This window comes from Saccostrea echinata, unplaced genomic scaffold (genome assembly GCF_033153115.1).
Source record: "Saccostrea echinata isolate AGI-Se365-2 ecotype Australia unplaced genomic scaffold, CSIRO_AGI_Sech_v1 ptg000029l, whole genome shotgun sequence".
NCBI lineage: Eukaryota > Metazoa > Mollusca > Bivalvia > Ostreida > Ostreidae > Saccostrea > Saccostrea echinata.
Genome location: NW_026889778.1, coordinates 28714323 through 28737576, shown reverse-complemented (window position 1 = coordinate 28737576; position 23254 = coordinate 28714323). Strand labels below are relative to the sequence as shown.

Sequence of the window (23254 nt, the reverse complement as noted above, 5' to 3'; positions counted from 1 at the left end):
CACTTCATTAGGAGAAATTATGATGATGAAGAAAAGCGCACTTGCAAAAAAATTAATCTGACATTAGGGGAAATTATGATGAAGAGGAAAAGCGCACTTGCAAAAAATAAATCTGACATTTCTATTTTCTTTGTTTTTATGTTTACGTCTCAGGAATTCCCAGTGATGCATTTTGTATTTTGGAATTAATGTGTTAATTACATAAAATCTATTTACTGATGGATTTTTGAGAAAAGACTTAGACTTTACGGATTTAGACTAATTTATCCTGCTCAATCACTGTATATTTCATTTGCATAGTATTTGCAGGTATTTGTAAATTTTCTTCAAAGAAAAAGTTTAAGTTCTGTAAATCTATCAAATTACGAGGAAAATAAATGTTTTTCTTTTTTTTTTAGCAGAATCAAATTCTATAATGTTCTTATACATTGAAAGAGATGGATATACATGTACCTTATTCTTAAAGAACCAGATTGAAAATATATCTATAATTTAGTCTTGAACTGACTGGAAAAAGAAACTATAGATACAATGTATATATATCTTTGAATATCTTAAACCTGTAGCATTTCTATACACTTCGTACACTTCATTGAGAAATTACAATTAAAAGAAATTAATGTTCATGTAATCACAAAACTCAATGATTAATGAAAAAAAAAAAATAAACAAGAATAAATGTTTCGAATCATTTGAATTATAATATATATCTTAAACTTAAGTATATGAATGAATGATTTTATGTAAGATTAAGGTTTACAATCATTGATTAAAAAACGACTTTTTTCAGCGATTACCACTTATTCCATTCTGGATGAAAAGCAAAAGTAACAAACTCATAGGTAGGTAGGTAGGTATCAAAATTCATTAAAACAAAGAGAGAGAGAGAGAGAGAGAGAGAGAGAGAGAGAGAGAGATCCAAGAAAAACTTAATATTTTCAGACAAATTGACAAAAAGGATAAAGGATAAAAGGATTATGATGATAACATGTAATACCCTACTTGACATGTGTATGTAAACTTTGATGATTCCTTTGAACAGAACATTGCAAAATATAACAGAATATACAAAAAATGAAATGAATAGAACGACGTCTATTTAATAAAAATTACTAAATCAAAGCAGAATATGTGCAAAATACCAAACAACAAATACAGTGTACATAACAAGTATATGAAAAATATCAGTAATTTCATTTAAAAACCAATGTGTAAAACATTAATGTAACAGAAAATATTTATAAAGTTTAATATATCTTTTTTCCAGGAAGTTTTTTCCTTGCCATTTGATCCTATATCCATTAATGTTGTACGAAGATAATTGTCGCTAGACGAAACATTTAATCTAATATGGTATATTAAACAGTTGACGTCTAGAATTGTTGAAAATTCTTTAAAACCTGCATAGTTGGGATTATATGTTGAAGAAAAGCGCACTTTCTGAACTTAACTTGACATTTATCAGTATAAAAAAACAACAATTATTAATATTTATATTTTAATGTTTGATGCTTTGAGTTTCTGGTCCACACATTATAAAAGCAGCAATGAGTTGCCAAACAGGGCAGACAAATATTCAAGCAGTAGTATAAAATAAACATAAGGAGCATAGGTATTTGCTATGCTAAGTCTACCACAGTCATTTACTTTTGAGTCCATTTTTGTTTTTAGTTATTAAAAGTTATGAACAAATTCATATAATTAATATTATAGCAACAGCAAGCATAAAATAAGCAATAATAAATCATGCAGCGTTGACCGCTTACAATGAAATAAAATGTTCGTTATTTAAACCCAAAAACGTGTAGCAAATATTTACTGTTCATTATTTTCAAATACCATTTACAATCATCAAAAGCATAAACTTAACATATCAATAGAATTGATGGATGCAAATACCACTTGATCTAAAACATGAAAGTTTTGTCACCCCACACATGGGTAGCCCCGTTCAACTGACCAACGACAAGTATGTAACCACCCATTTGAACAGCGGGTGACATGACCCATACCCACTGTTAAAATATTCAATATCCATCTGTGTTTTTTTTTTCAAGAAAACTTACCCAAAAGGATTAAGGTACACTGTTTCAATAGCCATAAAACACTGAGTGAGTTCATCATGAATGGGAAGATTCGAACTTTTCAAAGATGTCAATTTTATAATCGTATAATTATTAAACCGCCACCAGAAAGGCCTTGAGTTGATATCTTATTTGACATCATAAAAAGATAGGTCACAAGTATTTTACGATCTCATATCTTTCTTTCATTAGACTTCATCGATATATATATATATATATATATATATATATATATATATATATATATATATATATATATATATATATATATATATATTTGCAGTTAAAGTTTTGATATGAACATAATGTAATGTTAAAAATCGTATTCCACTTCAAATCTTAATGTCGCTTCATTTATTTACAAATTTCAAGATGAAATTTTTTAGCCGTAAAAGCGTTCCGAATAGATTGCAAAGAATGCTAAAAAAGTATTTTGTCCTATATATAAAGAAATCAAACCACATCTCGCAAAGAAATGCATGAATCTTCTTTCATGCGAAATCATAGCATGTAGCTATTTTAGACCATTACATTTTCGTCATAACAAAATGAATTAGACAAAAACGAAATTAAACTTCCGTAACGGTAATTCAGGAAAATTTTTGCATTAAAGGTGCTTAGACACAGATTTGAAGTAAATATTTACTCCAATTTTCTGTATAATTTCATGACTTATATGTTGCTATAGCATTTCATACGAAAATTTGATAAAAATCTTATTTTGTCTGGAAGTTATTGAAACTTCGAATTTCTGGGCGCGTTTGATAGACACATTCTTGCACTTTCACAAATTTTAACTTTATCCTTATTACTTTAGAAAGTAGCAATTTTGTTGTTTATTAATGAAAAATAATAAAACTCTAATGCAGAAATTTCAGAGTAGGAATGTAGAAAGAAAAACCCTATCACCAGTATTGTCAGTCCGTGCTCATTGGTGTGTGCAGAGTTTAACAATTGAACACACCCGGTGAAACGTAAACATTAACAACAACAGAGCTCGTGCCCTGTTTACAAAGACAGTTAACGTTTCACGAGTGTATTCAATTTGTTAAACTCTGTACACAACACAGAAACGAAAAATTGGTCCCATTCAGTTTTATTTAAAAAATAATGAAACTTGATAAACATTAACTTCCGTAACATTACCATAAAAGCAATGGTATATTAAAATTGTTGTAAAAAGTTAAAGATACCAGATTTGTGGACAATTTTTTTTTCAAGTTCACTGATATGTCCTTTAGAGAATTGTGATGTTCATTTCGCAATTTGAAACAATTATTTTTTTTTTTTCATGTTTTATACCCTGAATTGGTCCATTTATCGTAAAATGACTGAGAAACAACTCAGTGTGTTACAGTTTTCATGGAGTGTTTTTTTTTTACTAATATGTTCATTTCAACATGCATCTGACAAATTTAAATTCAACATTTTAAATGAAAATAAAAAATGAATTCTATATGTTACAACTATTAGAGGGCACTCTATTTCTAAATGATAGCCCCGATTCCCAGAAGCGGTATATGAAGAGAGACAAAGGAGATCTATATTAGGGGAAGCGATGCATCTTAAATCTCTGTGGATTACTATCATCAATAAATTTAAAATGGAAAGTAAATTTCAAATTTTTTAATGTCAGTTATTGGGGGAGGGGGGTTACAGTATAACGCCACTGATCAAGATATCATTTTTCCAATGCTTGAGAATTCTGGTTGCTTATATGTAGATCGCAGGTAGAAGAAAGCAGGCACGAATTATCGTTTTTAAAGTTGGAAAGGAGAGGAGGGGTCCGGCCAGAAAAAATATACTTTACAACTTACCTGAAAATTTTTTTGACAAGCAAAAAGGAGTAATTGTCCAAACTCGGAAATCCTTTTTCCGCTCGAAGGCGGAGGATTAGGTTTTAACTTTTTCACAGATTTTATCAATACACTAAAAAGAAATGATTTGACTAAACCGCAACCAAAAGTGTGGAGGGGATAGCCAACAAACCTTTCAATGAAGATTTTCAACAGTAAAAAGTAGGGATGTCAAATCGGTCAATTTTTGATAATCGGTTACTTGGACGTTTTTCCGATCGAGTACCCGGATACTCGGTAAAAATGTAAATACAAGTTTGTTAATTGTTAATTGTTAATTTGTTAAATCCCAAAGCTGTTTTTTATCACGTTTTATGAATGTATATAAACATGGAGTCCAACGGAAATGACTTTTGGTACTAAATTCATGTATTAAATAAACACAAATGACGCAATTAATACATCAAAAATTACAAATGGTTTACAGTTCTTGTTTAGGATCTATTTCATAAAAAGGAGGACAATCTGTTTCGCAGGTTTGTGATGACTAGACTAGCGAAAGAGAAGGAACGGACGTTGTTTGGATCACTAGTCTAATATTTTTTTTCATATGTTGGTTGTTTCCCCCGTATATACTAAACTTACAATGGAAACTAACTTTAAACATTTTTTTGAAATCTTTACTTATTTTGAAGTGGGTAGTGGCATTTCTATGCATGTCCGATTTCGCTGCCATATATTAACTAAAAAATTTTAAAATGATTTGAAGATAATAGACCTTATTGAACGATGTTCACTGAAAAACAGTCAATGAAGCCATCCAAAAATTAAGGACCACAATAATTACTGTATATACACAGCCATAAGCGATAACGGGTGTTTACATGTGTAGATGACTACACGTTAATTATGCGTTTGCATATTTAAGTTATTTTTTGATAAGTTTTTGATAAAAATATGTACTTTAAAATAAGAAAAAAAACTACTTATCCGAGTAACCGAGTATCATTTTTAGTATACGATACTCTGACCGGTTAACCGGGTACTCGTTGACATTCCTAGTAAAAAGTTATGTTTGGAAAAAAGTGTGGGGGCCAAACACCCACCTTCTCGATACTACTGGTATGTGTCTAAAAAGTCCTTTGTACATGTATATGTATAATGAAACAAGTTTTTTTTAATGATTTAAGTCTACTTTTAAAGTCCAAGTTTCTGTAATATATATATATATATATATATATATATATATATATATATATATATATATATATATATATATATATATATATATATATATATATATATATATATATATATATATATATATATATATATATACATATATATAAAGTAAAAAATTGAGCTTTGCTGCAAAGTATTTCAATTAATATAAGTATGTGTGGTAGCATAAATAGAGGAATGACTTTTTAAAGATTTTTAATTGTATTTTGAAAAGAATTTACAAGGAGAATTCAATCAAAATTTCATCACAGATTTTATGTCATGCTGTATTCACCGTTTTTTAACTCTTTAATCTCAAATGCATGAAATTTAAACGTGGAAACTTACAGATCTATAAGATCTAAAATTTATACTACCCCTCCAGATATTAAATTTATTATTCATTATGTCCATTAAATCATATCCTCTGGTGTCTCCAGAGGTCCGTGTTTTTTGTCCTGTTCACTACTCGTTTTGTTTAATGTATTTATTGAGATTGATCACTATTCATTATTTTCATCTTTTACGTCTTGAAAGTTTTGCAAACATTTCTCTTAAAATGAACACTGCAAGATTTTTTTCTTTGTTATTTTAAAATGGCATTTCTATTTTGCAGGATTATTACATAATCGTGTTTTTGTTTTTTGTTTTTTTTTTTAAAAAAAGCAAAACGGTATTTTCTTACTAAACAATTGTTTTGATCTCCATATTGAATCTTCTTGCGTTCGTTTTACTGATTGTTAAACTAGACAAAGTATTTTTTATTCATATTCATTTCAGTTACATTATAACAAGAATTATCATTGCTAAAATACAAAAAAAAAATTAATTTATTCTAAAATGAGACTTTAATTTATTAATTTTCATTAATTCATATTATTTCTTTTAAATTAATTTGATATCAGTCAACTTTTATCGCTTTTGCTAGGGTGAACGAGATAAAAAGGTACATTATTAATTTTGATATCACGTCATATTTAATATTTAGTAGGTGTGGGTTTATATACCTCTTATTTTAGATTAAATATTCATTAATTGCATATCAGTCTGTTTTCTTTAACAGCTTCCGTTTATATGTGTCTCAATTTATGAGCACATAGTCGGGAAATATGAAGAAGAGAGACACACTGGCAGAACAAATTGACATTTATATTAGAGGGCAAGTTCCTATCACATTTTATTTTGTAGGTAGTTTACGTCTTTGGAATTCCCAGTAAGATGTTTTGTATTCAGGAATAAACATTGGATTTGTATCTACTAATAAATTTCTTGTAATTTTTTGTATAGAACCTCTTGATTTCACTCCTAGTCACAGTTTACTTCATTTACATGTACAGATATTTCTAAATTTCTACAAAGAAAAACTAAAATGTTCCCTCAGTTTATCTAATTGGGACAACTGACCTAAGTCGATAAAATAGGTAGCATCTGTTCCTTCGCCAAGCGCTCGGCACTTTGAAGTGAAAGTTGCGGGTCCTTCGGATGAGACCTTAAAAACTGAGCCATGTGTCACGGCAGGCGTTGGCACGATAAAGATCCCTCACTGCTCAATGGCCCTGAGTGCCGAATAAAGGTCTAAATTTGAAGCCATTTACCGGTATATGGTGATGTCTCTATGTGAGTGAAAAATTCTCGAATGAGACGCAATCAATCAATCAATCAACTTTCATTATTTGAATCATAAAAGCCTTTTTTCAAGAAACGTTAAAAAAATTACGCCAAGTAAAGTAGAAATTCTGGGGTGTTACTTGAGCTAGGTAGTTTATAACAATGTTATTCTGTATGTTGTAACAGGACACACTGTTCAACTTTTAACATCCCTTTATTATGTAGTAATTTTCCAACATCGCCTGCATATGGTGTTTGTTTGCTTGTTTCCGGAAGTTTTCACTCATAATGAGCCTGAATATGATGTTTATGTCTTCCAACTGATTCAAGACGCAAGAGCATGCTTTGAGTACAATCAATTTTCAAATCAAGACAAGCTACTGAAAATTAGTTGATGTTACAAGGATTTCAGCAACCCCGTTAAAATTCAGCTTTTCACAAATTTTACAGTCATTATAACGACATTGTTTGTTAATACATTCTATCGTTGGGCCGTGTTTTGTCTGAAATAAATTATACCATTTGTTAATTGCTTTCATCCTAAATTTGACTATGGAGTACTCCGTTCACCTGATCAATTAATAAGGCTCACGGTAGTAGTGACCGGCCAGCAGGGGGTGGCTACTGCTCTTAGGCAAATCATCCCACCTGTGTTGTTTCCAGGGGGTCCATGTTTTTGCCCTGTTCACGATTTGTTTTGTTTCCTGGATTTATGACATTGATCATTGTTCGTTATCGTCACTTTCTACACATTGAAAGAAATCAACGCTCTGAGAAAGGAAAAAAAAACCCTTCACTTGGATCACATTTGCTTGTTATCTAGAATGCCTTACATCCATTATTTTTCATTGTTTAATTTCGATTGCAAGCTTAGTTTTAAAGTTCGTCATTATGGAGAAAAAAAGGCATATTTTAGCAAAGCGTCTTATTTCTGAAAATTGAATTTATATGAATATAAATCATTAATTAAAAAAAAAAGAAGTATAATTAAAAATTTGTTAATAATTTATCTGGTACTAATTTTTTAATGACAATAAGAGATACCTCCAGTTTGAATGATACCACACATTTAAGGAGGGATTCTTCTCGTATTTATCATATTTGAAAAATTAATGAAATTTCACAGATTTAAGAAGACAATATCACTAAGTGATGACATCAATTACATTATATTTGACCGCTTAATTAAAAGGTCAAGGTCATGTCAAGGTCATTATCTTTTCCTTGTCAATAAGAATAAAAAAAAAATTGTTGCCAATCATTTATGCTTATTTTTATTTCAGAAGATATAATCTCTTTCTTTTTACATAAAAAGTTGATATAACAAATGGTCTACCAGATGATAATATCAAATTGAGATAAACAGTTAAACGACATTGATATTGGGTAACCCGAATTTCCTCTATTTTTCTTCATTTTTTAAGGAATATTAGTTACTTTGATATGCTTTGTATATATAAAATTTTATTATTTTTACATATGGTAAAGTAGTCATGTAAAGGTACAAAATGATACAAAAACCAAAAGTTTTGACAGTTTATTAAGAGAAAAAACGTTTTTACTGAATTTTTACTCGAATCTGTTCTTAGAATCCTTAGCTTTCTAAGGCTATAAGATTGCCATTTGTTCAGAAATTCATATTTATTTAATATATTTCAAAACTTTAGTCCATTATTATTAATTTCAGTTATTGCAAAATATTCCTTACGACTTTTATTGTTTAAAAATGCCTTTTAAATTTATTGTTCTATAGTAATTTTGAGAAGCAGAAAAGGAGATATTTTCATACGCCGCCATTCCGCCAAAAATGTAGTCCCTGCTAGATTTCAAAGTCAGTTTACCATTACCATTTCAAATTATAGAGTTATGAAAAAGAAAGAAAAATATGATCTTTAAAATCCTTAACATCTAAATATAAAAGACATGTAAGCAAATATACTTTGAGTATTTCATTTAGTCAAAAACCAGACAAGAATCCCTCCTTAACTTAATATGTTACGCAAAACTTCTGAATAAGTGATATAACCACTTCAAATAAGTGATAAATATAACACCTACATGTACAAATGTAGAAATATGACATCACTTCGATATTCCGTAGTATCATTCATTTTAAAAAGTCTCCTCTATTACATTACATGTATGTTGCTGAACAAAAAATATTTTGACACGTTTAATATTTCCTAAGTGATAAATAAGGAAATCCGTGGTGCTATGATTGTGTAATGTAATTTACATGACTGTAACGTTTGTTTGTCCCGACATCTATGTGAGGTAAAATCTGTTATGGGCTACTCAATCACATACATAGTAACCAGAATTTGGATGGTAAAAATATAATATACAAAATAAACGGAAAACGTTTTTATGATAAGATTTCTAATCGAAAGTAAGGCAAAAATCTAACGTACTGCGACACTATCGGAAATTTAGCAACTTTTGTTTGATCCAGTTTGATTGACACGCAAATTACTTTTAAATCAGTCTTCACGTATATTGTATAGTGAATAATTGTACATTTTATTATCGGAAGCCTTCCCTTCTCCCCAACCACCTTTGCTTGAGCACGACCATCGAAAAAGGAATCTATAAAAGCATATGTACATCGGCAAGCAAAAATTTTATATGTACATTGATAAATAAAACAGACTTGTCTTGTTTGCAAACTCTGTTCCTATTTTATGTTTGTGCATTTCGAAACTTACATATTAAAAAGGAAAAATTTGAGTTTCTGGTTGTACTCAGATTCGGAAAAGCTCTACCATGAAAAGAGCACTTTCGAATCATTATTGTTCTAGGGGAACCATTACTCCCGGATTTTGTGGTCACCCTTATCAAAGATTTCATCCCAAAAACAAAAACTTTGCCAATGTACTGCTAGAAATTTACAAATAATTGTTTCCATATAAGACTTTAGTTATTACTCAAATTCATCGTTGAGTTCATTATTGGTTATTATGCATATTTAGAGGTAAATATTCTTTTTTATCATTTCCTTTTTCATGCAGGCTTGCCTTTATTTGAAGTCATTGCTAGAAAAAATGTAAGGTATATATTGATTTACGATTAACTATGCAAACTATTCTGTTTATCAAGAAATGAATCTGAGAAACGAGTCATATTTTTATTATTTTACAGGCTCAAAAATTGTGCAGGAAAATTACATGCTGACAGCTGCGTAGTAATATATCGACTGGAAATGTATACGATTCCTCTGGAACGGATCTAGAAGCCTGTAGTTTATCTGGCGGGTATAATTTTCCAAATATCAAAATAATGATAATAATAATGTCTCCATTTTCGTAGTTTATCAATAACTTCGGCTACAAAAGTTTGCACGTGCTTAAATGTTTTTGCAAAGTGATGCAATATGAATTAAGCAACAGACGCTTTCTTCTAGTCAGTAAACGATCGATTAACGCCACACGTCGTGTGGAGAGCCGTGTAAAATAAGAAAGGGATGTCTTTAGTTTGAAGTTAAACTCGAAATAAACTTCCTTAATAATACACAATAGAACGTACATGTATAACTTGATTGTCAGCCCCTTCCCCCCCCCCCCCTATTTTAATTCAGACGAAATACAAATAATTGTAAAATGAAATTGAAAAACATAACAAAACAGAAAAAATCTCAGTCTGATGTCCCTTTCTATCTCTTTTTATGTTTCACAATTTTTTTTTTCTAGTTCTGCCATCAAAGTATACGAAATATGATGTAATTTTGTCACATGTGGGCACAGTACACAAAACACGTACTTCTTTAGAGTTCTTGAGAGAGCATCACTGTGACTGAAGAGACATAATTTGTCGAAATGCGCATCCGGTGCATCAAAATTGGTACCGTATATGATTTACAGTTAAACATGTACCCCTTGCCATCCCTGTGATCAACCAAGGCCATCAATTACATGTATATCACTTAATTAGTTGCTTGATTTTTTTTTGTTTAAACTAAGCGTGATTTATTTCGCATTTTTATTTTTATTGATTCTTCTTTTTTAACAGACAACGCAGCTGCAGTTTATATGCAAATCATTTAATGAACACTTCATTGGGGGGGGGGGGGGGGAGGAATTTGATGGAATGATAAAGCATGTATTAGCAAAAATTTACATTGATTTTTTATTAGAGGGCAAGAAAGCCTATTACATTTTACTTTGAAGGTATGATTACGTATCCGGAATTCCCATTAAATGTGTTTTCTATTTAGATCGCAAAACTTGACTGAAGATGACAACCTTTAATCTACTGGGAATAATTGTTTTAGTTGAACTTGACAAAATAATTGAAATTATTAAGAGTGGTATCATTCCAAAAATTAAAACATTGAGTGGAAAAGGCTAACCAAAACTGGTCTTGCTACAGTTGTTAAACTATCCTTATTCCCAAATTAAATCAACTGATCATATCATTGCAAACACCAAAACCAGTAGTATCCTTTTCTCTTAGTGGTATAACTCAAAAATAAAAATTAATAACAAATTCATTTTCATTTAAGATTGGTACAAAACAGGTTTAAATTTATTGATTTTATTTTAGATGAAAAAGGTTCTTTTCTTATCAAAAGATTTTTTAACAAAGATTTAATGTTTATGTACTATGCAATATAATAGTGCTGTTTATGCAATTTCAAGGTACATAAAGTTAATATACAGATTTTCTGTAAAAAAAGAGAGAAAGGATATTATTAACCGATTTATTTCCAAGAAATATTCAATTTGTTGTAATAAAAAATGAACAAAATATGTATAAAATTGTTTAAAAAGAAAGGAAACAGTTTTAAATCTTTGAATAGATGGAATGTGAAGTTATCTTCTTGTGGAGTAAGTGAAAGTTGTGTTAAAGATGTTTTTAAAGTTTATTTTAAAACAAAGAACTCTGCAATTAAATGGTTTAATATAAAATTTTAAAATTGGATTCTACCTAATTACTCTTATTTTTTAAAAAAAAAAATAACATAAAAAATTCGGAATTGTACGTTTGTAAACAAGAAGTAAAAGCAAGTCAACATTGCTTGTGAAAAAAATATCTTTGTGGGCTTACCTCAGTTTACATAATTACAGAAAAATGAACAAAACAGTGATCTTCCATTGGCGACAGTACTTCCTTTCTATGACTCTTTCTGTCGCAAATTATGTCAGACGTAGGGCTTAATATTTGATGGAAGACGTAAATACTTTGTCAGTTTTAGAAATACTAAAGTATACTGAAGTATACTAAAGAATCGTATTAGGAAGTAAAAAGGCAATATAGAAACCAGCAATCCTTCAGTTTTCACTAAATCAGAGGTAATATAAGAATTAGAAAGACTACATGAACAATATGTTAGGCTTTCAGCAGACAAGGCCTGTAACAATATCGTTTATGTTTGTAAAGTTCATTATCATTACTGTATTTTATAAAAAAAATGGTTTTAATTTTATATCTGGAAATCCGACTAATACTCACAGTTCACTTTCTAAGGATGAAATTCTTCAAAATCACATTTCAGTGTTGTGTTTAATACCTTTAACATTCTAGCCAACCAAGGTGAGTTCGATCTACTTAACTTATACAAGAGGCGCCCGCGTGGCACAGTAGTTAGAGGTGCTCTAGAGTCGCAGAGTAAGGAGCTGATCCTTACGTCGCGGGTTCGAATCCACCTCGGGACGTGGAGACAGGTCCTTCTTTTGAGACCGTTTAAACTGAGTTCCCGCGTGTCGTAGTAGGCGTTGGCACAAAAAAGATCCCTCACTGTTCAATGACTCTGAGTGCCAGCATAGGTATAAATTTGCAGCCCTCCACCAGCAAGTGGTGGCGTCTCCATATGAGTGAAAAATTCTCGAGATGGACGTCAAACAAACAGACTTATACTAGATTCCTAAACTTTGTAAAAAATCCCCATAAACAAAGATACATTGCCAGATCCAGCAAATGCCTTTATTCTTTTCAAAATATTATCTGCTGTAAAGGAGAAACTTCAGACGTATTGTTCTACAGCATATTCTAAAAGTTGTGAAAATCAGATGTGGATTCTCAAAAAAAAATTATTTATAAGCATCATTTTTTTTTCAAAAGTCAAAAACATCAAAACAGATAACTTTTCTATACTTTATACAACCATAAATAAAAAAAACTAGGCTTTTTAATATGATAGATAACTATTTCTTCAATAAAAATGGAATTCGAAAATTTCATATCTTGTGATTAATCATCAACAAAATTACTTTGATAAATTCACTCTGATTCTACACACAAGTACTCTGATCTTGATAGTAAAAGGATGCTGGAGATACTCATTAATAACATTTATATATATGTAATCTTTGGCGTCCAGGTCTTCCAACAAACTGTTGGAATTTTCAATAAACACTAATTGTGCTCCTTTGCTCCTTTATTAACCGACCTGTTTTTATATCTCTGTGAAGCATAATTTATTCAAAATCTTCTACATGAGAAGAAACCACTTGCTGTGGCCTTCAACTCGACATTTAGGTATAGAAACGACGTTTAGTCAATTAACAATAGTACCTTCCATTCATATGTCGATTCGATATATACAAGTGAACACGAAATAAAAGACACCACAGAGTCTGCGACATCTGTTTCATATTTGGCTGTTTACTGATTATACAGGATAATTAAATTGTATGACAAACGAGATAATTTCAACTTTTCCATCGTAAGCTTTCCTTATCTATGTAGTAATACTCCTCTTTCACTTGCATACGGTGCTTATGTCTCCCAACCTATTCGATAGTCAAGAGCATGCACTGAGTACTATCAATGTTTAAATAGAGACAGGCTACTGACAGATAAGTTGATGTTACAGGGATTCCAACAACCTCTTTTAAAGTCAGCATTTTGTAAATTCTATGTTCGTCATAATGACATCGTTACCAAATATAGCTTATCATTGGGTCGTATTCTTGGGACTTACGTGTTTCATACCATATCAGGCCTTTGTTCATATACAAAATTGACTACAGAATGCTCCGTCTAACCTGAACAATGCATAGGGCTTATTTCAGGTGTGACCGGTCAACAGGGGACACTTGGTCCTCCTAGGCACATGGTCTCATCTCTGGAATTTCCGGGGTCCGTGTTTGATACCTTTCCTCAACCATTTTGTTATTAAAATTATCAGAAGAAATGAGTCTGAATGTAAGCTAGTAAATGTTTGTAATTAAAAGTTGGCTTCAATGTAAAGAAAGAAAATCTCGTTTATTTTCTTTTTTTAAGCATGTTATGATACTGGGCAATGTAAATGAAACAAAAATAATTGCTGATAGAACACATCTTTACTATGTAAATTATTTCTGCAATAAATCACTACTTTTTTTTCCAGGAACAGGCTTTTTTAAATTCCCACGAAGTTCCATAAATTTTTGAGATCATAACCGAATGTTGCAAAAATTCTAGGTAAGATGGACTTTTAATATTTTTATCTATTTAAAGAGGGGGGGGGCATACTTTTTTCTTTATAAAAAAGGAAAAAAATATACAAGAGCATCGCATTGATTTGATAAATAAAATATCATCAAGGAATATTTTTAAAACCTGAACAATTCTTGATTCATTAGTTTTGGTATTGAATACTTAATGTTTATAAGAAATAAATTTTGATGCTAACACTGCACTGACCGCAGAATTATTTTCAAATAAATAGCATTTTTGAATTATTGAATTATAACATTAAAAATCTTCAGTACATATATGAAAGATTCGATGTTCATAAATTTAAATTAATAAAATAGTTGATAAAAAATCAATTTTCAGTTAATGAAACAAATTTCAACAGTTCCATTCAGGTTTTAGACTTCTCTAACAAAGTAAAGATGAAAGGATGACAATGTATTTATATTTAGTTGATTTCCAATGTTTTGTAGTTGAATATAGAAATTATTTCACGAGTAATATTTATATCACGAGTGATGTATTTTCAACTCTGCTTAGCACTCGTGAAAACATAATAAAAAATCCCGTCTGACAAGTAATATTAATTCCATATCCAACTACAAAATATTAGATGTTCTATTTATTACATTTTCCTTGATTCCCCCTATGCCCGTCTTTTTGAAAAACAATGTGATGGGCTGTGACGTCATAGTTGAGTGGTTGATGCTTTATAGCTTAGCAATTGTTAGATTGAAATTATTCGATGCATTCAAATCACTAGTTTACGATTCGAAAACGCAATTCCTTTTTTCACATCAATGAAAGTTAGATCTACGTTATCTGAGTGCCTCTTGTTTATGTATCTCATATAAAACAGTTGCTTACCGTTTGATATATCTCTTGATATTTTTGTACAATATCCTCTCAGAGACATTTGATAAATTTAATGGTGGAGATCTGGGCAATAACAGTTCTCAATCATTTGTTATTGTGTTTTTATAAATAATATTTGATTTTTGTTTTCTTTGGTTACTCCCACCCCCATATTTCAATCTCATAACAATTAGCTTTTTGTCACGAATTTTGAATGTAACTAAAGAGAAAATGATATGTTTATAGAGAGAAATGTTTTGGATTTTTAAATAAACGTTTAAGTTTTTTAGCAACTCAACCAATTATACAAGAAAATCACGAGACTTTGTTTATGATATATAATTGCAGTACATATTCAATAAATAAATAGATGGAACATAATTTAGGAATATTTCCTTGTATAAAGCCATGTAAAATATACCATTTGTTTTGTATATTCTCAAAATCATTTTCCTTTAAAAAATGTCTTTCTTGGCATGTTGATCTAATGTTCATGTTCAAGGAACAGCTAATCAATGTAAAGTTAAACAGTCGACATCTAGAATCTTTGAATACATGTTTTGATGTTGATCAATGAGTGAATGGTCGATATGTTACCAGTGATATTGACCAATGATGGTATTACAGAAATATTAACCATGAATATAGAAATAAAGGTCACTGAGTGTATGACAAATATGTTGAGACAAGGATATTGATTAGTCACCGTTAGACAAAGATTTAAGTAAGTGAGTGTATTATAGAGATGATGGCCAGTAAGTGTACATGTACCTCTGATTTCTTAAATTGGCCTGTGAGTGTAATTGAGATGTTGGCCAGTGATGTTGGTCAGTAAATGTATGACAAAACTGTTGGCAAATGAATATGTGACAGATATGTTGGCAAGTGAAAGTATGAAAGAGATGTTGGCAAATGAATGTATGCCAGAGATGTTGGCAAGTAATGTTGGTCAGTGATGTTAGGGAGTGAATGTATGAGATATATGTTGGCCAGTAAATTTTGAGATATATGTTGGTCAGTGAATGTATGACAAAGATATTAGTCAATAAGTGTATGACAGAAACAAAGTATAGTATCTAGTATAAAATTTCGTTAAGGTATGAGATGAATAAATATAAATTTTCAGCAAAACTTGGATGTGCATTTAGTAAAGTGATATATGCATGTATCATATCGTGTGTGTTAAAATCCCTAAGTTCTCATCAAGTCCTCTAAATGAAATATGAAGATAACAAACATTAATCAATCACAAAGTAAATTGGAACAACTGTGTAGTATTGAGAGCAGAGGAAACAGACCTCTAAAACATCAGAGGTGGGATGAGGTACCATAGAGGAATACGCATCCCCTCTCGAACGGTCACAACTCTAAATGCAGGTGATAGGTGATATTAGTTTATTGCTATGTGTAAGAACCTTTGGTGTCTTTTATTTCGTGTTCAAAGGGATACCGGGTATATCGACTTAACGTAAGAATGAAAATGGATATTGCTAATTGATAAAACGTCGTCTTGATATCTGAATGTTGAACTGAAAGCCACAGCGAAAGCTTTCTTCTTTTCATCTAGAATTTTTTAAATAAACTCCTCTTCATATGAATACAAAAAATAAGTCTGCTAAAAATGCGGTACAATCAGTACGTATGGAAAATTCAGCAGATTGTTGAAAGACTTGATTGATCTCCAAAAACTACTTAGATACTGTCAATCAGAGATTCAGCTATTTTTTTATTATAAGCTGCAGAGTACTTGTGTGTACAATCAGAATATTTTTAGTAAAATAAATAAATTTAGTCAATTTACGAGTTCCATTTTATTAAAAAAGCAGCTGTGTATGCTGTCAAAAGGCTTGGATTTTAATATATCATAGTATAAAGTATTAAAAAGTTGTACTTTTGGATGGATGTTATTGATTTTGATAAAATTTTGTGATTTCAAATTTGCTAAAAGTTCCTTTGAGTTTTTAAATATCCACATCTGATTAACACCACTTCTCAAATATGATGTTGTGCAGTACTCCTGAAGTTTCTCCTTCTCTGTTGTCAATATGGTGGTGAAGAGTAAAGAAAGAGTGTTGGCAGAACATTTTCTGGAACCTGTTATGTACTATTGTTTGTGAAGATTTTATATCGTTTAAGAATCCAGTATAGGCATGGTTATTCAAATTCAAATTGATTGTTGGGCATAGTAAAAAATTTTAAACTGACTTATGATTTTATAAAATTTCCTCCTTAGAAAAGGAACTGTGAGTATAAGCTGGATTACCATTTGCAGAATAAAAATTCAAATTCCTCTAAACTGCAATCAAAATAATAAGCCTGAGAAACAAAGACAATGTTGCTACCTCCTGTGTCACCTGGAACTAGTACATATTGATCGTGTAATCTAATTTTTTCTCACTTCGAATTCCAAATTATTGAAGACAGGATAGATGGTTTTCATATTGCTCCTCAATCGCTTAATGCGAGATTTCAATATTTATCTAATACCTTTAATCCATTCTGACAATCAATGGCTTCTTTTAATGTGAAATGTAAGCTTACATTCGTACGAGTTCTTCAAATCATGTACATAGTTACATTATTTACAACATGTGGAGACTCAGTAATATAAACACAATTTATCGTACGTGAACGTTTAATGCTATTTTTATAATCTAAGCCAAGCTGCTTTAAAATATATTCTATATGACGAAAAGGTAAACAGTAATTTTTGTGGTTCACCTGTATTAGTCATTAATCATTTATAGAATGTCACTTTTATATGTTTGGGAGTGAAACATATCACAATAAGCATAATGGAAAAACAGTTCAGATTAATATCAATTTATGCAAAATCCACTACATTTAGTGCATTTTAAAAAACAACAGTACAACAAATAGAGTATGTACAAATAAGCTTTTAACAAGTAAGGGAATAATAATGATAAATTAAAAGAAGTCAAATACATGTTTAAGACATATTAGATGGGTTATCAATGTAGTTCAAGTAGGATACATGTAAAGGATGTATTAACTGAATATTTTCTTCTCGTGTGTGAATAGCCTTCAACCACTTTCCAATGCTTGCAATGAAAAACAAAATCAAAAATGAATATTTAATTTTAATCTACAACTGCGTGCAACCAATTGCATGTTATTCAAAACAAATCAAATATACTCTTAAGTCTCTTCTCTACAATTAACAATTTTCTTTGGCATCTTGCTCCAATATCCATCCGTCAAATTATTTAGACAAGATTGTCACAACAGTTAATCTATAGAATGTCATGGAAGCTGGATTTCTGTAGACGTTTCATAAAGCATCATGTTATTGAAGTGCATCAACACAGAGATGGTCTTCTTCTACAAAGCCAAATCCTCCGTAGAATCGCTCCGCCAGCAGAGTATAACCCTCCTGTTCTACGGGATTTGGTATCGTCTAAGTGACAAAAAAATTCATAGAATTTTTTTTAATTCCTTCTTTGAAAAGGATTGTTGGGATTAAAAATACCTCAAGTATTTTTTTCTGATTTCAAATTCCAGTATTATATAAAAATTAAACTCTATTGATAAGCAATGCGGCATTTAACTAAACATTTCGCCGTATACATATACATGTATATCAAATATAGAACTATTTGCTTTTGATATATATATAAAGAAGTTAAAAAAAATTCCAGAATTATTAATAATATTTGAGAAAAGAAATAAGAACACTAACCTTTTAAATCTGGTATACCAACTTCAATTTGTTCACGTAAATCACCGGGTAAAATCATATCTCTCATGTTTAGTTGATCAACATCGACATTTTGCATTTGTCCGAGATCTTGTCCAAAATCTTGCATTTGTTCAAATTGTCCCTCAGCGAATGATAAAGTTAGGGCAAAAACCAAAACTAAAGTCAAAATAAATTTCATTCTTACTACGTAAAGTTTCAATACATGTAAATATCAATCTGAAAAACTGTGCAAGATTTCTGCATTTTATACTTGTGATGAGGATTAATCTAACAATCCTTAAAATATTTTGTTATTCGTCATCATTCTGATGTATTACTACGGATTGTACGGAATAGATAATTGACCCTGAGGATTGGGTTCACCGTCATTGTACGTGTTTATTTCCGTTCTTACATATCTAACTCAGTGTGATTTACTCATGCATGATAATGCAAAAATTTAGCCCATTGATATAAAAGCGTCCCAAATGTTAAATCATGTTTAAATGAGACAACTTATATCTCTAATAGAGTGTGAGAGTACGTAATTTTCGAATATACACATTCCGTGAAATGAAGTTACATCATGTCTTGCAAATCAAGTCCCATTTTAAGTAAGTATTACAGAATCTTGTTTGATGTCAGATTGCACTTTTACAGGCGGTAACTTTATTTGCTTCTATAGGAATCAGGTACATATGATAGTATAATGAATTCAGTTTTAACTAAAACTAAGTGGGATAATTAAAAAGAAATGAAAGGAGAAAAAAAGTTGATAGAAAGAAGTAGATACAGCTACAACCCTTATAATATTGAATTAAAATTCTCACATTCAAGTTCTGTTTCGAAATACACTTAACCATATTTTTATTGTCCATTGATATTAAGGCCATCTTTTTTTGTTTGCCATCTTCCGACCGACTGACTAAAACGGCCCGACTCAAAACTTTTTTCGACCTCCAGGAAGCATTTTTTTTTATTCATTCATCACTATTTTAAGGACATACGCAACGTAGTTTGAACTTTATTGTCTTTTTCCCTGGAGCTGAAGAGTTCCAATACTTAAAGGAACTGTGTGCTACATTTTAATGTCTATATATGCTGTTGCACACTTCTTTTAAAACAAGTTTGGATAAATAAAAAATCTAGAATATATGTTTAGTAATTTCTGTATATTTTTCCTTGAATTATACAAGAATTTTCATTAATTGATATTTTTCAAAACCCCTGGTAATGCAAGCTGAATTTTGTCTACGAACATATGATGACACTATAATCTTAAATTAAAAATATCTTGAAAAATTACCAGTAGTAAAGATACGTTACGTATGTCATTAACTTCATATTTGCAGCTTTTTTTGAATATAAAAAAATTACCCCTACCTACCAACCTACCCAATTTTTTATCCTCAGTCGGGACAAGGCGTTCAAACATATTTTTAAAGATGACCCAACTACTTGTCATTTGTACTTTATGATATGTCATTTAAATTTAATGTTGAATACACCTGTGCATCTATAAATCTTTTAAAAAATTCTGCTACAGTCTTGAAATTAAAAAATGAAATAAAACAACTAAATCTATATATTGCGAAGTAGGCAGAATTTTTTTAAAATTAAATTTGGGCATTACTCACATTCGTGAATAGAGTTCATAATCGATTTTCATGGATATCAGATAAAAGAATCAGATAACGTCTTTGGTAGGGACTTGCATTTAGTAGGAAATCGTTAAGATTATGTAAATTTTATCTGCATATGATCCCGTTGTGAATTCATTAAATCAAACAATACACAGCCAAGGTGTTCAAATAATAATTTGACATGAAATACTCATCAGTAACAAAAAAAATCTGCGTTTCTTCACATCAAATGCAGCTGCAGTTAATAAATGAAATAAATAAAGAGCTCTTATGGAAAATAAGATGAAGAAAAGTGAATTTAATTACGGAAATAAGTATTGCATTTCTATTTTAGGGCATGTTAGCCTGTTACATTATACTTTGAAGGCATTATTACGTCTCTGGAATTCCCAGTGATGCTTTAAATGCTTAGGAGTAAATATTTTGATTAAGTACAAATTACACATTATACACATTATTTACCAATAAGTTTCTTGGAATATATATATATATATATATATATATATATATATATATATATATATATATATATATATATATATATATATATATATATATATATATATATATATATATATATATATATATATATATATATATATATATATATATATATATATATATATATATATATATATATATATATATATATATATATATATATATATATATAATAATAATAATAATAATAATAATAATAATAATAATAATTTATGAATAATAAAAATTTCAAACACATTTTGAAATATTTCGACCGTGTTACCGGCCTTCATCAGTCGTGTTTATTTGAACGCATAGCACCTCAACATTATTGGATATACAATGTATACATAACGGAATTGACACCATCATATTACTCACTTCTATATGGCATGTCAAACGTTGCAATATTCAATCTTTTCCATTTGTGTTGTATAATTTTCCATTTATATTCTATAATTTTTCATTTGTATTCTATAATTTTTCATTCGTATAGTATAATTTTTTCATTTGTATTCTATAATTTTTCATTTGTATTCTATATTTTTTCATTTGTATTGTATAATTTTTCATTTGTATTGTATAATTTTTCATTTGTATTGTATAATTTTTATTTGTATTCTATAATTTTTCATCTGTATTCTATAATTTTTCATTTGTAATGTATAATTTTTCATTTGTATTCTATAAATTTCCATTTTTATTCTATAATTTTATAGTACAAATGGAAAATTATAGAATATAAATGAAAAAATTATACAATACAAATGGAAAATTATACAATACAAATGAAAAATTATACAATACAAATAGAAATCAATGAATATTGCAACCTTTGACATGCCATACTACTACGAACAAGCATGCATTTGTAATTGGCTACAAAAAGTTCCGTCATTTTACAAATCATTACCAAATGTTGTTCAATATTTTAGTTAAAATTCTTTTCCCCATGTCTATAAACACTTGGGATTGGGTTTCTCCTATCAGGAATAAATTTAAAAATCTACACCAGAACACTGAACTGACTGGAAAAAAAATAGTAAAGGAATTTATCTGGTTTGATATCAGTATAGTTTGCATGTTCTGCATTGAAAACTTGTTAACATTTATGTTTGAGTATTATTGGTAGTCCAAGGCAACATAGCAGCTTTTTTTGTTTCAAAACTAAGAAACAGAAAATATGTAAGGTGTAAACAACTTGCCATTTATTTAAATAACGAAAATGTCATTCTTAGAATAATTACAAAAGAATTTGGCATGGAGACATACATATACTAGCATCAAGGAAAGATTGCTGACACATAAACAGTTTCTTGACTAGAAATGAAAATCAATAAATTATTACACAACAGTGGCCTCCAAGCCACAATATTGTTACAACACATTGATATGATAATACGATAGAATACAACATCAATCTTAACTGGAAACAAAGTGGTGCATAAAAATTACCAGAAATTGTAAAAATGTAATATTAAAAGTATGGTGGACGAATTACATAAATTCTATTTGAATATTTTATTTTCGTGTGTAATAAGTCTAAAGTCACATTTTTTTGGAAGAAACGGAGAAAAAACTTCAAAAAATATTTTTTTGATTTTTTTTATTGCTTTTCAACGACGTTATGCAAAAATAATGTATCACAGACACACACACACATACACACACTCACACAGAAACACACACACACAACGGAAAAATATATCCAGAAGTCTCTGATCTTCAATGCACAGTTTTCTAGGGCACCTTGGTCTTATATCCATTCATTTCGGCATATTTGTACAAGATTGTCACAGCATTTATCTATAGAATGGCACTTGATACGAAAATGGATTTCTTTGAAGGTTTTTCAATACAAAATGAACTGAACTTCCTCAACACATATGTCTCCAAACACAAGGCCGCCTCCTCCGGAGCATGCGTGATATCCCTCCGCCAGCCGAATATATCCCGCCTATTCTTCTTGATTCGCTATCATCTGAGATAATTTTTTTTTAAAAATTAACAAAATATTTTCAATTTGTATGATAACTTATTTTTACTTTATTGACAAGAATTGTATTTTAATCTGATTGAATAAACTAGTGTTCCGTTTATATATTTTTTTATTAAAAGTTATGCAATGAACGAAATATTTTGCCCTTCCTATATATATATATATATATATATATATATATATATATATATATATATATATATATATATATATATATATCATGTACTTTTAATTATTCATGAATTAAAACATGTCTCTCAAAAAAGAATTAAGCCAACTAACCCTGTAAATTTGGCTTTTGTAGTTTTTTTAGCTTCCTTTTGTTCACTGTTGCTATTGGTTAAAATCAGATCTCTCAAGTTTGGTCGTTCTAAATCGAGATCTTGCATTTGCCCGAAATCCTGCATTGGCCCGAAATCTTGTCCGAGATCCTGCATTGGTCCAATATCTTCCACTTGTCCCAGATCTTGACT

The 23254-nt window shown here is 29.8% G+C and overlaps 1 long non-coding RNA gene across 1 annotated transcript; it reads right to left on the bottom strand.

Moving 5' to 3' along the window:
* Nucleotides 1-18042: 18042 nt before the first annotated feature.
* Nucleotides 18043-18863, bottom strand: LOC133194714 (uncharacterized). Its single transcript, XR_009722165.1, has 2 exons — nucleotides 18660-18863; nucleotides 18043-18377 (listed from the first exon to the last, which is right to left on the bottom strand). It is a non-coding gene; the product is annotated as an uncharacterized LOC133194714 (long non-coding RNA).
* Between the last annotated feature and the right edge of the window lie 4391 nt (nucleotides 18864-23254).